The sequence below is a fragment of the Bos indicus genome, chromosome 17 (genome assembly GCF_029378745.1).
Source record: "Bos indicus isolate NIAB-ARS_2022 breed Sahiwal x Tharparkar chromosome 17, NIAB-ARS_B.indTharparkar_mat_pri_1.0, whole genome shotgun sequence".
Taxonomy (NCBI): Eukaryota; Metazoa; Chordata; class Mammalia; order Artiodactyla; family Bovidae; genus Bos; species Bos indicus.
The window spans coordinates 5,228,090-5,247,399 of NC_091776.1; the positions used below are offsets into that span (position 1 = coordinate 5,228,090).

General features: G+C 38.1%; 1 protein-coding gene and 1 non-coding gene across 10 annotated transcripts in view; one reads left to right on the plus strand and one right to left on the minus strand.

Annotated features, from left to right (window-relative positions):
* Positions 1-19,310, plus strand: part of FBXW7 (F-box and WD repeat domain containing 7) — a 225,205-nt gene that overhangs the window by 109,406 nt on the left and 96,489 nt on the right. The window lies entirely within an intron of this gene.
* LOC139176888 (U6 spliceosomal RNA) lies at positions 3,319-3,425 on the minus strand. Its single transcript, XR_011561358.1, has one exon. It is a non-coding gene; the product is annotated as a U6 spliceosomal RNA (small nuclear RNA).

The following is a 19,310-nucleotide window of genomic DNA, read 5'->3' on the forward strand; positions in this document are numbered from 1 at the left end:
GTCATCTACTGCTCAACATGGGCTCTTAACCACTGGGTTTATGACCTCAGTTTTACACAGCTATTTTCACTGTCGATTTGGCTTTGACCAAATGGACAGCTGACCCACTCACTATTCCTGTTCCTAATTGGAAGAAATATGAGAAAGGAGAATGGGCCTTATCTTAAGAAGGGGCTTTTTTGTTTTAAAAACATTTTAATTAACTTATTTTTAATTGAAGGGTAATTGGTTCACAAATACTGTGTTGGTTTTTGCCGTATTTCAGCATGAATCAACCATAGGTATGCATATGTCCCCTGCCTCTTGAACCTACCTCCCACCCCATCCCAGCCATTAGCGGGTCCCAGGGCCTGGGCTTGAGCTGTCTGCGTCGTGCAGCAGATCCCCACTGGCTGGCCGTTTCACACACGGTAGTGTGTGCGATTCCATGCTGCTGTCTCGGCGCATCCCCCACTCCTCACACCATGCCCACCATCTCTGTTCCTGCCCTGCAGATAGATTCATCACTGCCGTTTCTCTAGATTCCATATATATGCTTTACTAGATGATACTTGTTTTTCTCTTTCTGACTTACATCACTCTAACAGGCTCTAGGTTCATCTACCTCATTAGGGCTCTCTCAAATGCATTCTAAATACGGGTGAGTAATATTCCATTGCACGTATGTACCACAGCTTCTTTATGCATCCATCTGTTGATGGGCATCTAGGTTGCTTCCATATCCCAGCTATTGTAATAGTGCTGCAGCGAACATTGAGGTACATGTGTCTTGTTTGTTTATGGTTTTCTCAGGGTGTATGCCCAGTAGTGGGATTGCTGGGTCATATGGTGATTTTATTCCTAGTTTTTTAAGGACCCTCCATACTGTTCTTCATAGTGGCTGTATCAATTTGCATTCCCACCAACAGTGCAAGAGGGTTCTTTTTGCTCCACACCCTCTCCTGCATTTGTTTGTAGATTTTTTTTGACGATGGCTGTCCTTACTGATGTGAGGTGATATCTCATTGTAGTTTTGATTTGCATTTCTCCGATAATGAGTGATGTTGAGCATCTTTTCATGTGTTTATTAACCATCTGTACGTCTTCTTTGGAGAAACGTCTGTTTAGGTCTTTTGCCCACATTTTGTTTGGGTTGCTTGTTTTTCTGGTATTGATTTGCATGAGCTGCTTGTATATTTTGGAGATAAATCCTTTGTCAGTTGTTTCATTTGCTCTTATTTTCTCCCATTCTGAGAGTTGTCTTTTCACCTTGTTTATAGTTTCCTTTACTGTCCTTTTAAGTTTAATTAGGTCCCACTTGTTTATTTTTGTTTTTATTTCCATTACTCCAGAAGGTGGGCCATAGATGATGTTGCTGTGATTTATGTCATAGAGTATTCTGCTATATTTTCCTCTAAGCGTTTTATAGTTTCTGGTCTTACATTTAAGTCTGTTATCCATTTTGAGTTTATCTTTGTGTATGGTGTTAGGAAGTGTTCTGATTTCCTTCTTTTACATGTAGCTGTCCAGTTTTCCCAGCACCACTACTGAAGAGCGTATCATTTCTCCATTGTATAGTCTTGCCTCTTTGTCAAAGATAAGGTGTCCATAGGGTGTGGGTTTATCTCTGGGCTTTCTGTCTTGTTCCATTGGTCTATATTTCTGTTTTTGTGCCAGTATTGTGCTGTCTTGATGACTGTAACTTTGTAGTATGGTCTGAAGTGAGGAAGCTTGATTCTTCCAGCTCCATTCTTCTTTCTCAAGATTGCTTTGGCTATTCAGGATCATTTGTGTTTCCATACGAATTGTGAAATTTTTTGTTCTAGTTCTGTGAAAAATGCCATTGGTAATTTGATAGGGATCTCATTGAATGTGTAGATTGCATTTGGTAGTATAGTCATTTTCACAATATTGATTCTTCCAACCTGGGAACATGGAATATCTCTCCATCTGTTTATGTTGTCTTTGATTTATTTCATCAGTGTCTTACAATTTTTGGTATACAGTTCTTTTGTGTCCTTAGGTAGGTTTATTCCTAGATATTTTATTCTTTTTGTTGCAGTGGTAAATGGGGTTGTTTCCTTACTTTCTCTTTCTGATTTTTTGTTGTTAGTGTATAAGAATGCAAGTTCTTATTTCTGTGTATTGATTTTGTATCCTGCAACTTTGCTAAATTCATTGATTTGCTCTAGTAATCTTTGATAGAATCCTTAGGGTTTTCCATGTATAGTATCACGTCATCTGCAAATGAGTTTTACTTCTTTTTTCCAATCTGGATTCCTTTTATTTCTTTTTTTTCTCTGATTGTTGTAGTTAGGACTTATGAAACTACAATAATAGTAGTTTATTATGTTGAATAATAGTGGAGAGAGTGGGTACCCTTGTCTTGTTCCTGATCTTAGAGGGAATGCTTTCAGTTTTTTCACCATTGAGAATGTTTGCTGTGGGTTTATCATATATGGCCTTTATTATGTTGAGGTAGGTTCCTTCTGTGCCCATCTTTTGAAGAGCTTTTATCATAAATGGATGCTGAATTTTGTCGACAGCTTTTCTACATCTATTGAAATGACCATATGGCTTTTATCTTTCAGTTGTTAATATGGTGTATCATATTGATTGATTTGCATGTATTGAAGAATCTTTGCATACCTGAGATAAACCCAACTTGATCTTTTTAGTGTTGTTGAATTGTTTGCTAAGGATTTCTGTGTTTATTTTCATCAGTGATACTGGCCTATAATTTTCTTTTTTTGTGAAGTCTTTATCTGGTTTTGGTATCGGGGTGATGGTGACCATGTAGAATGAGATTGGAAATGTTTTTTCCTCTGACATTTTTTGGAAGAGTTTGAGAAAGATAGGCATTAGCTCTTTTCTGAATGTTCGGTGAAATTCACCTGTGAAGCCAGCTGGTGCTGACCTTTTGCGTTCTGAGAGATTGTTTAACTCACAGTTTCGGTGTTGGTGCTTGTGAGGCTTCTTCATAGCTACTGTTTCTTCCTGGTTCCGTCTTGGCAGGAGGAATTTTTCTAAGAATATGTCCGTTTCTTCCAGGTTGTTCATTTTATTGGCATGTAGTTGCTCGTAATAGTTTCTTATGATCCTTTGTATTTCTGCACTGTCTGTTATAGCCTCTCCTGTTTCATTTCTAATTTTGTTGATTTGATTCTTCTCTTTTTCTTGTTTCTTGATGAGTCTGGTAATGATTTGTCAATTTTGTTTATCTTCTCAAAGAACCAGCTTTTAGTTTTATTAATCTTTACTATTGTTTCTTTCATTTCTTTTTCATTTATTTCTGCTCTGATATTTATGATGTCTTTCCTTCTGCTAACTTTGGGGTTTAAAAATACGGAATACTTCACAAGTTTGCGTGCCATCCTTGCACTGGGGCCATGCTAATCTTCTCTGTATTGTTCCAATTCTAGTACACGTGTTGCTGAAGTGAGCACAGAAGGGCTTTTATATTGAGGAGATAGTTGTAATGTGTTGTGTTACTGTCACTTGTGACCTTTTTGTTTTTCTTGGTGCTTCAGGATTTTTATTATGTTGGAGGTCGGTCTAGTGGAATGAACATAAACCTTGGCTCAGACATACCTGAATTTCAAACATGTTACTAAATCTTACTGACTGTAAATATTCAGGCAAATGACCTTAGTCCAAGGCTGTTTCCTATTTTATAAAATGGGAATAGTGATGTCAGGATTGTAGAGTAAATGAATGTGTTGTACATAGCATAGTATTAGCTCCTAGTAGACACTCTGGGGGAAAAGGCAATGGCACCCCACTCCAGTACTCTTGCCTGGAAAATCCCATGGATGGAGGAGCCTGGTAGGCTGCAGTCCATGGGGTTGCTAAGAATCGGGTACAACTGAGCGACTTCACTTTCACTTTTGTGCATTGGAGAAGGAAATGGCAACCCACTCCAGTATTCTTGCCTGGAGAATCCCAGGGACAGAGGAGCCTAGTGGGCTGCCGTCTGTGGGGTCAAACAGAGTAGGACACGACTGAAGTGACGTAGCAGCAGCAGCAGCAGCAGCAGCAAACACTCTGGGAATGTTTGCTGATGACATGAATGTAGTGGAAGTATCTTTACTAATTTGAATATTTAAAAAAAATAACAAAACAGGCTTCTTAAGAAACCTGTAAGATTCCCTACTAATATTTTATTTTTTATATCTGGAGTAATTGAATTGCTATAGTAGAAGAACAAAGACATATTTTATGGCTTTCAATTAATTATTACTATTCTTTTGACTTAACCCTCTACTTTTGTCTAGGGGAAAGGAATAACTTCAGTATGAAGGATTCCTATCCAGGAACTTGGAAGTTCTAAGAAACATTCCTTCAAATAAATCTGAAAATCGGTAGTTCTGGAGAGCAGTGATAACCATTGTTATTGACTTCCCAGTTATTTGAATGGCTGAGTTTAGTGGTAAAATCCTTATTCCGTCGTCATTGTGATAAGGAATTCGAGTTGTGACTAAGCCACAAGGCTGCCTCTTAGTTTTAGATTGAGTGTACAACACAGCATTGTCTGTACTGAAATTGAGGGTGTTTGGAAGTTTGAGAATGTTGTACAACTGCTGCCTTGTTAGGTTTGCCCAGAAATGCTGTTCTATAACCTGAAAAATTTTAAAAATTTCTTGTCTGAAAAATTACAGGTCATTACGTAAGGCTCTAGTTTACTGGTTTAATCATTATTACAGTGTTGCTTTATTTTCATGTACACAGAAAAGGTCTTTGTAAGAAAATCATACTTCTTATTATTTAAAAAATAATAGCTTAATCATTACTAAAAAAGGAAGAATGGTTTTGAGTGAATTATATTTGTTTCTTCTTGAATTTATGATTGGGCTGCTTCTTGTAATTAAGGTGGCATACCTGGTAAAGAATCCACTGCAATGCGGGAGACCTGGATTCGATCCCTGGGTTGGGAAGATCCCCTGGAGAAAGGAAAAGCTACCCACTCTGGTATTCTGGCCTGGAGAATTCCATGGTCTCTATAGTCCATGGGGTTGCAAAGAGTTGTACAAAACTGAGTGCTTTCACTTTCACTGTTGTTTCTTTGTTTCTTGGTATCAGTAGTGGTGATGGTTTTTGCTTTTTTTTTTTTGCCTTTTCAGTCACTATAGACATTGGTGAAGAGAAGGCAGTGGCACCCCACTCCAGTACTCTTGCCTGGAAAATCCCATGGACAGAGGAGCCTGGTGGGCTGCAGTCCATGGGGTCGCTAGGAGTCCCACACGACTAAGCAACTTCACTTTCACTTTTCACTCTCACGCATTGGAGAAGGAAATGGCAACCCACTCCAGTGTTCTTGCCTGGAGAATCCCAGGGACAGGGGAGCCTGGTGGGCTGCCGTCTATGGGGTCGCACAGAGTCGGACACAACTGAAGCGACTTAGCAGCAGCAGCATAGACATTGGTGAGCAGTGATACAAACAGGCTAGAATGAAGTTTATTTTACCTGGTTTCAACTATAATTATGTAACTTTTAGAAGTTTATTTATTTTTAATCCAGGTATCTTACAAAGGTCTAGCTAGAGCAGATGGTTGCCTCATTTTTTATAAATAGTATCTTTTTCACTCTGTTGTTTAGATGCATGGTTTATGTCTTTGGTCAGCATTGTATCCCCAGTGCCTGGCACATGTTAGAGTTTAAGTCTTGTGTTTTTTCAGTTCAAATACACATTTTGTGAAGACACCTTGTGTGCAGTGCAGTCAGGCAGTATCCTCCCCCACTGTGTCCACTTAGCCTTCCTGCCAGGAATTTGAAGAAGAAGATGGAGTGATTGTTTCTGAGAGTCTACCTGTGAATAGTGTTTCTCTGGCAAATTTATCTAAAGGAGGTCATTGTTTTGCCTGAGAGCAAGAAAAGAAATCCAGGCAAGAGTTACCTGGGTTCTGATTACATAGATACTGACTGGAACTTCCCAGGGACCCAGGCATGAGGAGATCAAGCAACAGCAGATGAGAGCAGGATCCCTAAATTTATAAAAAGCAAATAACAAGATGACATTCTTTACCACGTGTGGTTTACTACAGTTGCCATGCTAAAAATATGCTCTCCAAGATGGGAACCCTGTTTAAAAAACAGACTCACTAGTTTTCTATAGACAATCCATTTTCTATATTATAGTGGTATGCTTTTTCTGAAGTTTAAAACCTTGTAAAAATGATAGTGAGGCAGAGTAGAGGCCAAAGTTAAAAGATTTGAGTTGGTGCTTGCTCACTGTGATGGTGTTGAGACTTTTCTTAAAGATGCTGAGTTATTTCTGAAATTAGCAGATTCTGGCTTTCTTTGATCCTGTGATCACTGGCTCTGTAGGTGGTGGCTTCAGATGTTTCCTCTAGTGTGGTTGCTTATGTGGCCACATCGTATTCTTCATCCAAATTCTCTCTACTTGCCACAGGATGTTTCAGGATTTGTTGCTATCTTATCAACTATGGGCCCAGAGCAAAGACCTAAGCCTTCTTCAGCCTCTAACAGTCTGATATTGGGAGTCAAGGAAGGCAGAAAGGTTTTTGCATTGTCTTCAGTTAATTGTACATTTTAAATTGAGGTGCTTTTATCTAAAGTGAAATGTACAGATGAATTTTGACGAATGTATATACTTATGTATATGTAACTATAACCAATACCTCTTTTGACATAGAATATTTCTATCACTCCCCATATTTCCCTCATGCTCATTCCATTCAGTCCCCACTTAGGCAGCTACTGTTGTGATTATTATCAGTGTAGATTAGTTCTGTGTATTTGTAAATGTCATATAAGTAGAAGTACATAGTGTTGCTTTTTCTGTTTGACTTCTTATGTTCGACATAGTGTGTTTGTCATCCGTGTTGTTGCATGTATCAGAGTGCGTTCTTTTTTGTCTCTGTGTACTATTCCATTGTACAGATACAATTCAGTATATCCATTCTTCTGCTGGTGAATATTGGAGTTGTCTTCAGCTTTGGCTGTTCTGAATAGAGCTGCTATAACACAAGCATTCTTGTACTGACCTTTCTGGTAGACATCTCTCTTGGTTAGGTAGCTAGGAGTGTTATGTGCTAGCCCAAAGAGTGTGTGTTTTTATAAGAAACCACCAAGGGGTTTTCTCCGGCGGTGAGACCGTTTTATAAGCCCAGGAGCCAAGTACAAGAGTTTGAGTTGTTTCCTGTTTCCCCAACATTTGGTGGTGTTTGGTTGCCTTTAATTTTAGTAATTCTTGTGAATGAGAAGTTGTTTTTGCATGTGATTTAATTTGCATTTCCTTGATGGCTGATGTTATTGAGTACATTTTCATATGTTTATCAACTGTCTAATAGTCAACTAATAGAGGGTAAATAGTCAACTATTTGTGTTTTACCCATTTTTTCCACTTTTAAAATATTTGAATGGTGAACAGCTGAATTACAATATTGACTGAATTCTGTGATCATTTACCTTTCTAACCCAGATTTCAGCTTTCATATCCAAACCTGACACCCTTCTTGCTCCAAGCAGTGATGATAACCACTCTACCTAAAAGACTTGTGAAAGTGAAGTGCAAGTCACTCAGTCGTGTCCAGTTCTTTGCAACCCCATGGACTATACTGTCCATGAAGTTCTCCAGGCCAGAATAGTGGAGTGGGTGGCCATTCCCTTCTCCAGGGGATCTTCCCAATCCAGAGATTGAACCCAGGTTCCTCGTATCATAGATGGATTCTTTACCAACTGAGCCACAAGGGAAGCACCGAAAGACTTGTAGGAGATATTCTGCACAGTCGTCGAGTTTTTTCAGTAGACTTCAGTCTTAAACTATCACAAAGAAATAGAAATATCTACTAACAACTTTAGATGGACACTTATAGTTTTATGTTTTAAAAATCTGTAATCACCAAGCTTTTTAGTTTATAGGCTGTGAGAAAAGTTATTGAATATAAAGGCAGACCAGTGTGTATTGAAGCTGGATGGAAGTGAGACCAGATTAGGTGTGTCTTGTGTACTGTGCTTAGGAGTTTAGGTTTATCCTACAGAGCAGTAGTTTTCAGAAGTTCTGCAGTCACCCGAGGGTTGCTGATTCTCTCTATGCACGCTGTTTCTCTTCTCCCCTGCTCTCTCTTCACCTGTTCAATGCTTTTCTCTCATTTGAACAAAGGGTTCGGCATGTAAAAAGTTTAGCAACTGCTGCTAAGTTGTTGACATTTCCTGTTCTGGCAGCAGTATAGAGGGTAGATGAGAGGGGCGGGAGACAATGACAGGGAGATTACTAGGGACGCTATTCAAATCGTTTGGGCAAGAAGCAGATAGCATGTGCTTATTAAGCAGTACTAGAAAGGTGGGATCCAGTGTAAGGCTATTTAAGAGGTGGACTCACGTAGACTTAGGGATGAAGTAAGTGGGTGACAGAGATGTGGGGACAGGCAAGGGTAGTTTCTAACAGATGATGGGAAGCAAGATAATATCCAGATTTCTCCTTTCCCCCCTTATTTTAACATTCAGAAAAGTTCCAGGTACAGTACTAAGAATTTATTTTGCCCCAGAACCGTTTGATAAGTCATCAAAATGATGTTGTCACCCTCAGACCCTTGAGTATGTGTTTCTTATAAACAGGGACATTCTTCTGAATAACCACAATATAGCCATTAAAATCAGGATGTTGGTATATTAGATTGTCTGTTCTTTAGACCCCATTTGAGTTTCACCAGTTGTTCAAACAGTATCTCGTATAAGGACAAGAGTCCATTCAATATCATGTGTTGCATTTATGATCATGTATCCAGAATAGTCCCTGATCTGTTTTTTTTTCCCCCCATCCCTTTAACTCCTGAAGATTGCAGGCCATTTTGAACTAGAACCCTTAATTTGAGTTTGTTTCCTGTTTCCTCATTTGTGGACTCAGTTCATGGATTTGTTGACAGGAATATCCCAGGAGTGATGCTGTGTTGCTCTCATTGCTTCCTATTAAGTAAGCGTAATTTCAGTTTGTCCTAACACTAATATTCACTTCCAGCCTTCCTCAGTATTCTTACACTGGGGAAACACTTAAAATTTATTCTATCAATGACTCGCGGTAGCTTGAACAGTTAAGATGTAGATACAGTGATTCATTGATAATTGTCAGTGCTCTTTTGAGTATAGGATGCTTTTTCCCCCCTGTGAACATGTTTATATTTGGCAAATTTATTAACCTCTTCTTTTTGTGTAGTTTCTTCCTTCCTACCAAGGATGTCAGCTCCAATTCAAGTTAATTGAGCAGACAGAGGAAATTCGTTTTTCCTTTTTTTTAAACTTTACCTTCTTAACCTTGTCCAAATAGGCCTTATCACAGATTTTTGCTACTGTACATGTAAGAGCATTCCTCCTTTCTGCCCCAGTATTCAGGACTAAACATTTTAGCCAACTTTTCTTGGGAAAAATACAACACCCTGGTAATTAAGCTTCCCTTACTTTAACTTAATCTATTTTAGGGAATTCCCCTGTGGTCCAGTGGTTAGGACTTGTTGCTTTCACTGTTGAGGGCCTGGGTTCAATCCCTGGTCAGAGAACGAAGATCCCACAAGCCACACAGTGTGGCCAAAAAAAGAAAAGAGAGGTTAATCTCTTATCATTCCATGAATTTTGAGAACTCATAAGAAACGTAATACATTTCATGTAACTAGCTTAAACCAAAATGGGACTTAATTTTTCTTAATGTAGACTCAGCAGATTTAATTTAAATAAAGGTTGTAAATTAATTTTAACAACATGAAAATTTATTGACAGTGTTGAATAGTAAAGCAACCAAAACCATAAGCCAAAGTAATATGAATGAAAATATTGTCTAGACACAATTTTATATAAAACTTTGAAAAAGCATTTGCTTATTCAGTGACATGGTCAAGTTCAAATATAGGCCAAACAGTTAGAAAATTACTTCTTTTATTTCAAATATAGGCCAAACAGTTAGAAAATTACTTCTTTTATAGGCTCATATATGCTGAAAGTATTGTTTTTGAATCTTAAAAATTATATTTACCTCTTTTGCTTGGTTTTTGCTTTAGAAATACCATTCAGGGTCAAACATGAGATAAGCAAGCGCATACAAATTTTTCTTTCAACTGAAATGAGAGCAGTTTTTTAGCTTACTATTTTAAATGTTCACTGAATAAATAAAAGATTGTTCAAATGTATGAGAAGTTGAAACTGCAGCATAATGTTCATTGTTTCCTATGAATAGCAGGATATTCTTTTCTTCGCAGAAATCCAGAACTTTTCCGTGCAGATCAGTAAAACTCATCTTGAATGTATTAGACTGCTGCTTCTTACTCTTTTTTTTTTTTTTTCAAGTCAGCTTCTCACTATCAGATGATTCAGGAAAAGAGAACCTGTTCATTGATACACTTGTTTTGAAAGGGAACGAACCTGAGTTCAGTGTGTTCTGCGGCTTCCCCAGGTGGTTTCTCATGAGACTTGAGACTTGCTGGTATCTTCTTCACTGGAGCTCCAGCAGCAGTGGAAACATTTGAAGTTTCCTTTTTGTAACACAGTGTTTTCCAGAGGGGCATTTTCCTTTTAAATCCAAAAATCTTGTCCCTTGAAGTCAAAACCATTAGAGACTGAAGAGTGTGAAATCTGCAGCCATTCTTCATCTTCACAGTATTACTACAAAACAAACTCTGTTCTTCTGTTGTCTTAAAAGGACCCCTTTCAGCTCACATACCCTGTTGAGAACTTTTCCTTAGCTAAGCCACTGGATTTCTTTACATAGCAGATGATATTCTTTAAATATTCTAGAGTGAAATGGCCTTTGTTTAATGAAGATAACCATTTTGTGGTGTCTTCCAGAACATTTTTATATCATCCTAAGTGTTTTTGACAACAGTACATGAATACCTTCTGTGTCAGGTCAGGTTCCCCAGAGAAACGGATGTGCAGGAAGTCTCATCCAGACAGAGTTAGCTGTTGGGGCATTCCTGCCATGCTCCGTCATTTGTTTTGCGGGGGAAGCCTAGAGGAAGTGTGGCAGGTATTACTGTTAGAGTGGATTCCAGGATGAGGTACCTGGGGGCTATGGAGCAGCTCTGCTCCCATAGCAGATTCTGTTGAAGGGGTATCTGAGCAGTGGCCCCCACACCCTGAATATCCCTGTGGGCTCTGACACCTTCCTGCCTTCTTCTCCACTGTTTGGATCCCTCCTCAGCCTTCTTGGTCAGGCTCTTTCCTCCCACCATCCCCCCCACACACCTGACTCCACTTTATGGCTTTAGAATTGAATTGCTCAGGGGAGAGGATAGTAGAAGGAAGTTGAAGAGGGCAAGCCATTCAGATTTTCTAAATCTGCAACTGACTAGAATACAGTTCCATTCACTGAGAGAAAATAGGAAGAGGATCTAAGAATTCTGAGAGTGCACAGGAATTTGGGTTTTAAAATAATGAATTTGGGGCAACTGTGGGATATCTTGATATAGCTAGTGGACTCAGTGGAGGAGTTTGGCTGGAGAGAGTGGAGTTGGTTGTCATTAACTTCTGTGTGATACTTAAAACCCAAGGTTGCAAAGAAATTTCAGAGAAGGAAGGAGCTGGCAGTGAAGAACAAAGGAGCTGCCTGCGGGACAATACCAAGGAAAGGATGATCTCAAGGGAGACTAAGAGGCGTGAGAGTTGTAAAGAGAGGGGAAGTCATTGCCAGTCCTGTAAAAAGCTACAAAAATGGGAAAAGACCCAGTGGGATTTGGCAACCAGTGTGAAATTCAGTTTCAGTTTAGTAAACCCAGATTGCAGATGTAGTGGAGTTGAATGGGGATGAGGAATTAAATGTGGCCAGACAGAAATATGTACTGTAAGTTAAATAACATATAAAAAGTAGATATTGTCATGTGAGCTGAGAAATAGTTATGCATCCTTTCTAGTGAAGATGCATGTGATTGATGAGGCGTGTGAATTTGAAATGTTCAGTTCAGAACCCTAAAACTTAACGAATACTGGCTGCTTATATGAATACTTGTATGATGTGCCCTGTGTTGTTTATCTTGTTAATCTACAGCACTGAGAATCTGTTCAGCCCATTTTGCAGTCCCTAAAACACTTTCACTTTTAAGCTGCACATATGATTTCCCAGTTGGCTGCACTATGTGAGATGTGGAACTAGAAATACTCAACAAATTATGTGTTTTTGAAGTAGTAATCTTTTTAGTCACACATTTTTTATAGCATGTGCTGAAAATAGCAAAAAAATTGATAAAGGTAAAAATTATTTTTATGACTTAGAGGATGATAATTTATAAAAAATGTTAAGGTTTTAGATTTATATCCTCTCAATTTCAAGAGTACTGTAAGTGCTTGTTCAGTACAGATCACAACTTTAAATACTGTGTTTTAAATAATTGGTACTTTTTTGCATCTGGCTTGTAGGTCTTCTTTAATGAGGAAAAATTGCTCAGCACATGGCTGGCTTTAACAAGATTTAATAACTATTTACTCAGTAAATGTGTTGAGGACCTACTAAGCCAAGCATTTTTGTAGGTCCTGAAAATACTGGTGAAAAAGGAAAGTCTCTTTCCTTATGTAGCTTAAATTCTAGTGGGAGGAGGCAGATAATATAGGAAGAAATTAATGGATAGATAGATGGGCCCTGTATATAACAGACAATATTCCAGTGTGTTGATACAGTACTGTGGAGAAGAATGAAGCAGGGCAAAGGGGAAGGGGGAATAATGTGATGCAAGGGAGTGAAAAATACTAGCAAAGTAATGCTCAAAATTCTCCAAGCCAGGCTTCAATGATACGCGAACCGTGAACTTCCAGATGTTCAAGCTGGATTTAGAAAAGGCAGAGGAACCAGAGATCAAACTGCCAACGTCCATTGGATCTTGAAAAAAGCAAGAGAGTTCCAGAAAACATCTACTTCTGCTTTATTGACTACATCAAAGCCTTTGACTGTGTGGATCACAACAAACTGTGGAAAATTCTGAAAGAGATGGGAATACCAGACCACCTGACCTGCTATTGAGAAACCTGTATGCAGGTCAGGAAGCAACAGTTAGAACTGGACATGGAACAACAGACTGGTTCCAAATAGGAAAAGGAGTACATCAAGGCGGTATATTGTCACCCTGCTTATTTAACTTATATACAGAGTACATCATGAGAAATGCTGGGCTGGATGAAGCACAAGCTGGAATCAAGATTGCCAGGAGAAATATCAATAACCTCAGATATGCACATGACACCACCCTTATGGCAGAAAGTGAGGAAGAGCTAAAGGGCCTCTTGATGAAAGTGAAAGAGGAGAGTGAAAAAGTTTGCTTAAAACTCAACATCAGAAAGCGAAGATCATGGCATCCAGTCCAATCACTTCATGGCAAATAGATGGGAAAACAATGGAATGTGTAAGACACTTTATTGTTTTGGGCTCCAAAATCACTGCAGATGGTGACTGCAGTCATGAAATTAAAAGGCACTTGCTCCTTGGAAAAAAAGCTATGACCAACCTAGACAAAATATTAAAAAGCAAAGACATTACTTTGCCAACAAAGGTCCGTCTAGTCAAAGCTATGGTTTTTCAGTAGTCATGTATGGATGTGAGAGTTGGACTATAAAGAAGGTTGAGTGCTGAAGAATTGATGCTTTTGAACTGTGGTGTTGGAGAAGACTCTTGAGAGTCCCTTGGACTGCAAGGAAATCCAACCAGTCCATCCTAAGGGAAATCAGTCTTGAATGTTCATTGGAAGGACTGATGTTGAAGCTGAAACTCCAATACTTTGGCCACCTGATGTGAAGAACTGACTCATTGGAAAAGACCCTGAGGCTGGGCAAGATTGAAGGCAGGTGGAGAAGGGGCTGACAGAGGGTGAGATGGTTGGATGGCATCACTGACTTGATGGACGTGAATTTGAGTAATGGGAGTTGGTGATGGACAGGGAAGCCTGGTGTGCTGCAGTCCATGGGGTCGCAAAGAGTTGGGCACGGCTTAGCAACTGAACTGAAGGAAATGATTATTTAAAATAAGATTATTAGGAAAAGTGAGTTTATTAAAGGTTGTTTGAAAAGAGTCCTAAAGAAAATAATGGAAAGAACCATGCAGATATGTCAGGGAGAGCATTCAGGCAGAAGCTGTATCCAGTGCAGAAACTCTGAGGCAGCAGCATATTTTCCTCTTTCAGAAAGAGTGCCAAAGTGAAAAAGAGAATAGCAGAATATGAGCTCAGAGTGATGGGATGGCATATATCATACAGGCAACAATTTAAAAAAAATAACTTTCTTTGTGAGTGAGATGGGAAACTCTTGGTGGATTTTGAGTAGCAGAGTGATACTAAGTAAGTGGTATTTAGTATGTTTTCCAGATACTTACTTTTAATCAGTTTGAGCATAGTGATTAATAATAAATATTAATTTGTCATATAGAGAGTTCAGAATATGAAGTTGGAGTTTTACTAAGTGGTATGGTCAGAGAAGAAATCTTGGTGATTACGGAGGCTCTTTTAGGATTCAGGGACAAACCAAACCTGCTTACAGAAAGTGATTCCAAGCTTTGATGATGAGTACAGTTTGGTTGATTTTTCCTGCCATCTATGTCTTAAAACTTCTTAAATGCCTGTAGATCAATCATAGTGGTTTCTGAAAATGTTAGTATCGCACAGTCCTTTGGAGGCTTTGGCAGATCTCTTAGATCACCCACTGTACGTCAGGTAACCAGTATTCCTCAGTGACTACTGTGATTTCAAAGTTAGTCTTTGCCTGGGAATCTTCTTTGGAGGCTCACAACTCTAATTCCCTCTGAGATAGACTCTCAGAGCTCACTTTAACAGCTAATACTGTGCCTGCTTTATAACTCCTTTAGGCAGCCTAATATAAGCAGTTCAAATGGTTATGAATAATCAAACGTCTTTTGTGAAACAGTGTTCATAAGCATCTGTTAAAAGTTCATGAGAAACTTAAAAAAAAAAAAAACACTGAAATTAGGTCTGAAGTGCTGTTAAATTAACCAGCTATAATGACTAAAAGTCACCTATATTTTTTGGAACTTGGGGAAAGTCACAGTATTTCTCTTTTATCTCAGTAACCTAATTATTGAATTTTTTTGAATAGCAGTTATCATAATCGGTTCAGTTCAGTTGCTTAGTCACGTCCAACTCTTTGCAACCCCATGGACTGAAAAATACCAGGCTTCCTTGTCCATCACCAACTCCCGGAGCTTGCTCGAACTCATGTCCATTAAGTCCGTGATGCCATCCAACCATCTCATCCTCTGTCATCCCCTTCTCCTCCCGCCTTCAGTCTTTCCCAGCATCAGGGTCTTTTCCAGTGAGTCATTTCTTTGCATCAGATGGCCAAAGTATTAAGAGTTTCAGCTTCAGCATCACTCCTTCCAATGAATATTCAGGACTGATCTCCTTTAGGATTGACTGGTTGGATCTCCTTGCAGTCCAGGGGACTCTCAAGAGTCTTCTCCAACACCACAGTTCAAAAGCATCAATTTTTCAGTGCTCAGCTTTCTTTATAGTCCAACTCTCGCCTCCATACATGACTGCTGGAAAAACTGTAGCTTTGACGAGCATCTCTTCCTTTAGATGCCCTTAGTTCAGGCCTCTCTGGACTTTGCTGTTGCCAGGAGAATCCTGTGCTCCCCATTTGATAGGAGGGGAAGTGGTACCCCTGCTCCCTTTTCTGTCTCCAGCCATTATTGTACACAAAGTCTTAATATGGGCTATCTGCTCTTTTGATTCCTATGTGAAAAATTTAGTGATGAAAAACTATATTGGGCTTTTAATTTCTTTGGTCATTTATCCTTTGTAGTTTACCAGAACCGTAGCAAGAAATAAGTAATGCTGTGGCTTCTTCACAGGTAGATATCTCAGAATACTGTGTGGCTCTTGAATCACAATCGGTGTACTATCTACAGGATTTAGATACAGTACGTAAATCCAGCCTCATTATTTGAAGGTTCTTCATTTGTGAATTTGCCTACTCATTAAAATTTATTTGTAGCACCAAAATTCAGTACTTATGGTGCTTTCACAGTAATTTGTAGATGTTTGCATGCATAGAGTGGCAAAGTATTTGAGTAACCTTCATGGACTTTCCCATCTGAGGTTGAACAAGGTGGCAGTCTGGTTTCTTGTTTCAGCTTTCATATCCTAAACAAGTGTCCATTTCGTGGTCTGTTTAGTGAAATATTTTCACTACAAGCTTGCCGTACTTGTTACGGTGACTTTGCTGTTTAAGATGATCCCTACGCTGCTTTGAGGTGCTGCCTGGTGTTGTGATGTGCCTTATGGAGAGCATACCTGTTAGATAAGCTTCATTCAGTTGACTGACTTCAGTGTTAATGAATGTATTATATATTATTAATGAATAGCATGTCTTGAGAAATACACATAGGAAAAGATTATGTATTGATCAGTTGGCAAAAACGTGACTAGAGGCTTGCAGGAACTTAGTCTTGTATTTCTGTTGAAAACACTTGTTTGGTATTTATGACAACTTTATAGAACACAATTACTGTGAATAATAAAATTTAATTAAGCATAGTGATTTATAGAGACTTTAGGTTTAACCATTTCATCATTCCTTCTCTCTGAAACCATTGTTTTAGATTTGTTTAAATACATGCATAAAGAGTTGTATTGTAAAATTTAATTTTACCATAGGTTCAGGTTAAAAGTCATTGATTGACATTTTTAAACATTATCCTCTAGAAAATTAGGGGCTTCCCCGGTCGCTCAGTGGTAAAAATTGCACCCGTCAATGCAGGAGATGCAAGAGATGCATATTTAATCCCTGGGTTGGGAAGATCCCCTGGAGAAGGTAATGAGAACCGACTCCAGTATTCTTGACTGGAAAATTCCCTGGACAGAGGAGCCTGGCAGACTACAGTCCATCGAGTTGCAAAGAGTTGGACACAACTGAGCACACATGCTCTAGAAAATTAATCTGTGCCTGGAATATATATACTGAGTGCTCAGTGAGTGTTTTAGAGTAATAATCTTCTAGCATTGTAGTGATTCCGGTTTTGGAGAAGAGGCCAGTGTCAGTGTCAGGACTTTGGCATATTTAGTTATGCAGACTGAGGCACATGAAAGAAAGCCCAGTTGATAATGTCACCTTCTGGTTCCTGCTTTGCTGGGGTTACACAGACTCGGACACGACCGAAGCGACTTGGCAGCAGCAGCAGCAGCTTGAAGCTAGCAAACTTGAGAAATACTGAATCTCTTTGAACTCTTTCACTTTGTCTGTGAAGTGCGGAGCGTTTTCAATTTAAAATTTCCATGATTTTCTTTTATCAGTATTATTCTTGACCTTAAATGATTTCCAGTCTCATCATGCTCAGTTGTCAAAAAAAATCATGCAATTTAATGTCAAAATATATTAGCCATCAGAGTTTGTTTTATCGACCTCAAGTTCAGTCTCACTGGTTGTTGGTAAAAATGTAAGTCATGTATTTGATATATCTTGACATCATATACTGGTAAGATTCAGAAATAAAAGAACACTCTTAAAGTTTACGTATTTTTTTTTAGGGCATAGGATTCTGTTTGTTGGTGGTTGTGTTACATATGACACAAGTGTCCTAAATCATACAGAAGTTTTCTCTAAAAAAGTTTAAAATTAGAATTTTGAAAAGCAAAAATATGCTTTTATTAATACCCCATTTATGAACATTTCCTGTATGGCAGTTTTCAAGTTTTAGATTATGGGTGCTTAAGTTTTTTTTTTTTTTTTTTTAAATAAACTATTTTAACTATCTTTAAAATTTTTCCCCCTTAAAAGTGTTTAATAGTTGATTCTGATTTTGTTAGTTATTAGATATTTATTATTTTAATTTGGTCATTGATTTATTTAATAGATTATTATTAGAAAGAATGAATTTCCTAAAATACTGTTTTTTTAAATTAATACCAACAGAAAGTGAAATTTTTTTCTCTTAATTTCTATATATTTATTACTGTTTTCCACTCTCAAAATGAGTCAGAAAAATCCAATCCAATAAAATTTGATGCATAGAAATTTTTATGTAAATCTATTAATTGGATATTTTCAGCCTCTTTAGATATTCTAGAATTCTTGTAATTTGACTTTCCACTTTGTTATTACATGTTTTTTATTGACTTTTCTTTAAATCTGATTCTTCTACTTGGATATACCATTATTGATCTATAAGAATCTGTATTACTTTGAAATCTGTTTACATGCCTCACTGTAAGTATGCGTCAGTAACTTTTACTGGCTTAACACGTTTCTTCTCTGTTCTCAATATAACACTCAAGTTATACAACGATAGTCATTTGTGTTGTCGTTCATAATTAGAAGTGTTCTTTGTTGACCAATACTGATACTATTTTAGAAATGCCAGTTATAAACTTTCTATTTGTTGATAGGTAAACTGCTTACCAACAGTCTCCTCTCTTCTTTACACACATTCTTTATGATGTGTTTTATGACCTTTGTTCTCTCTCTCTCTTTTTTTATTTTGGTAAGTTGTTCTTAATACGTCATTTAACCTGTTTCAATCTTGTGAAAATACGCCTGTTAGGTTGGGTACACAAAGAGCAACTTTTTTGGAACTTGCATTATACCAGGCAATGTCACTTACTTCATGTTGTTCTGTGCATCAATGTCCAAGTACAAAATGTTCTTGTTAGTGTTAGGAGAGCTAAACTTTAGACACAGTTACTAAAGCAAGAGTTTGAGTCTAGCTTTGAAGAAAACCTGTGTATAGCAGATTTCCCGTTATGTACACAGAGGTACTGCATGTGTGCGTGCAGGTGTGTGTGTGTGTGTTTTTCATTTTTATGTTATTTTTCATCTGACTTCCTTCCAACTGTTCCCACATTAAGAAATATGGTGAAAGAGATAAATTTAAAGTATTTAATTAATACTATTTTGCTTTCCCAGTCTCTTAATTCTACTTTTATCAGTATCAGACTTCACCTAATAGAAACTGCTTCTACAGTAGTGACTTGTGTGTTACTGAATGCAGTGGTCAGTTCTTTGTCGTCGTCCTACTTCATCCATAGCCATTCTTGTCATCATTTACTTCCTCCTGCTGGGTAAGCTTTCTCAACTTGGCTTCACCAGTACCACTCTTTCTTGGTTTTCCTACTTAGTCATCTTTGCTGGCTATTCCTCTTCTTTTAGGATGATGGAGTGTCTCAGGGGTCCATCTTTAAAGCTCTTTCTTTATTTGAACTTCTAGTGTAATTAAAATTCAAGAATTTTCCCCCCAACTGTAGCTTATTTCTTAGAAATGATTGATTATAGAAAAGAAAATGAAATACTGCTGTTTTAAAACTATCTTTTGGACTTTCTTGACCTCATCTTAAAGCTTGCAGTGAGACCTGTGGACCTTTGGGGGAGTGACCATCTATTGGCAAGGATTGGGAAAG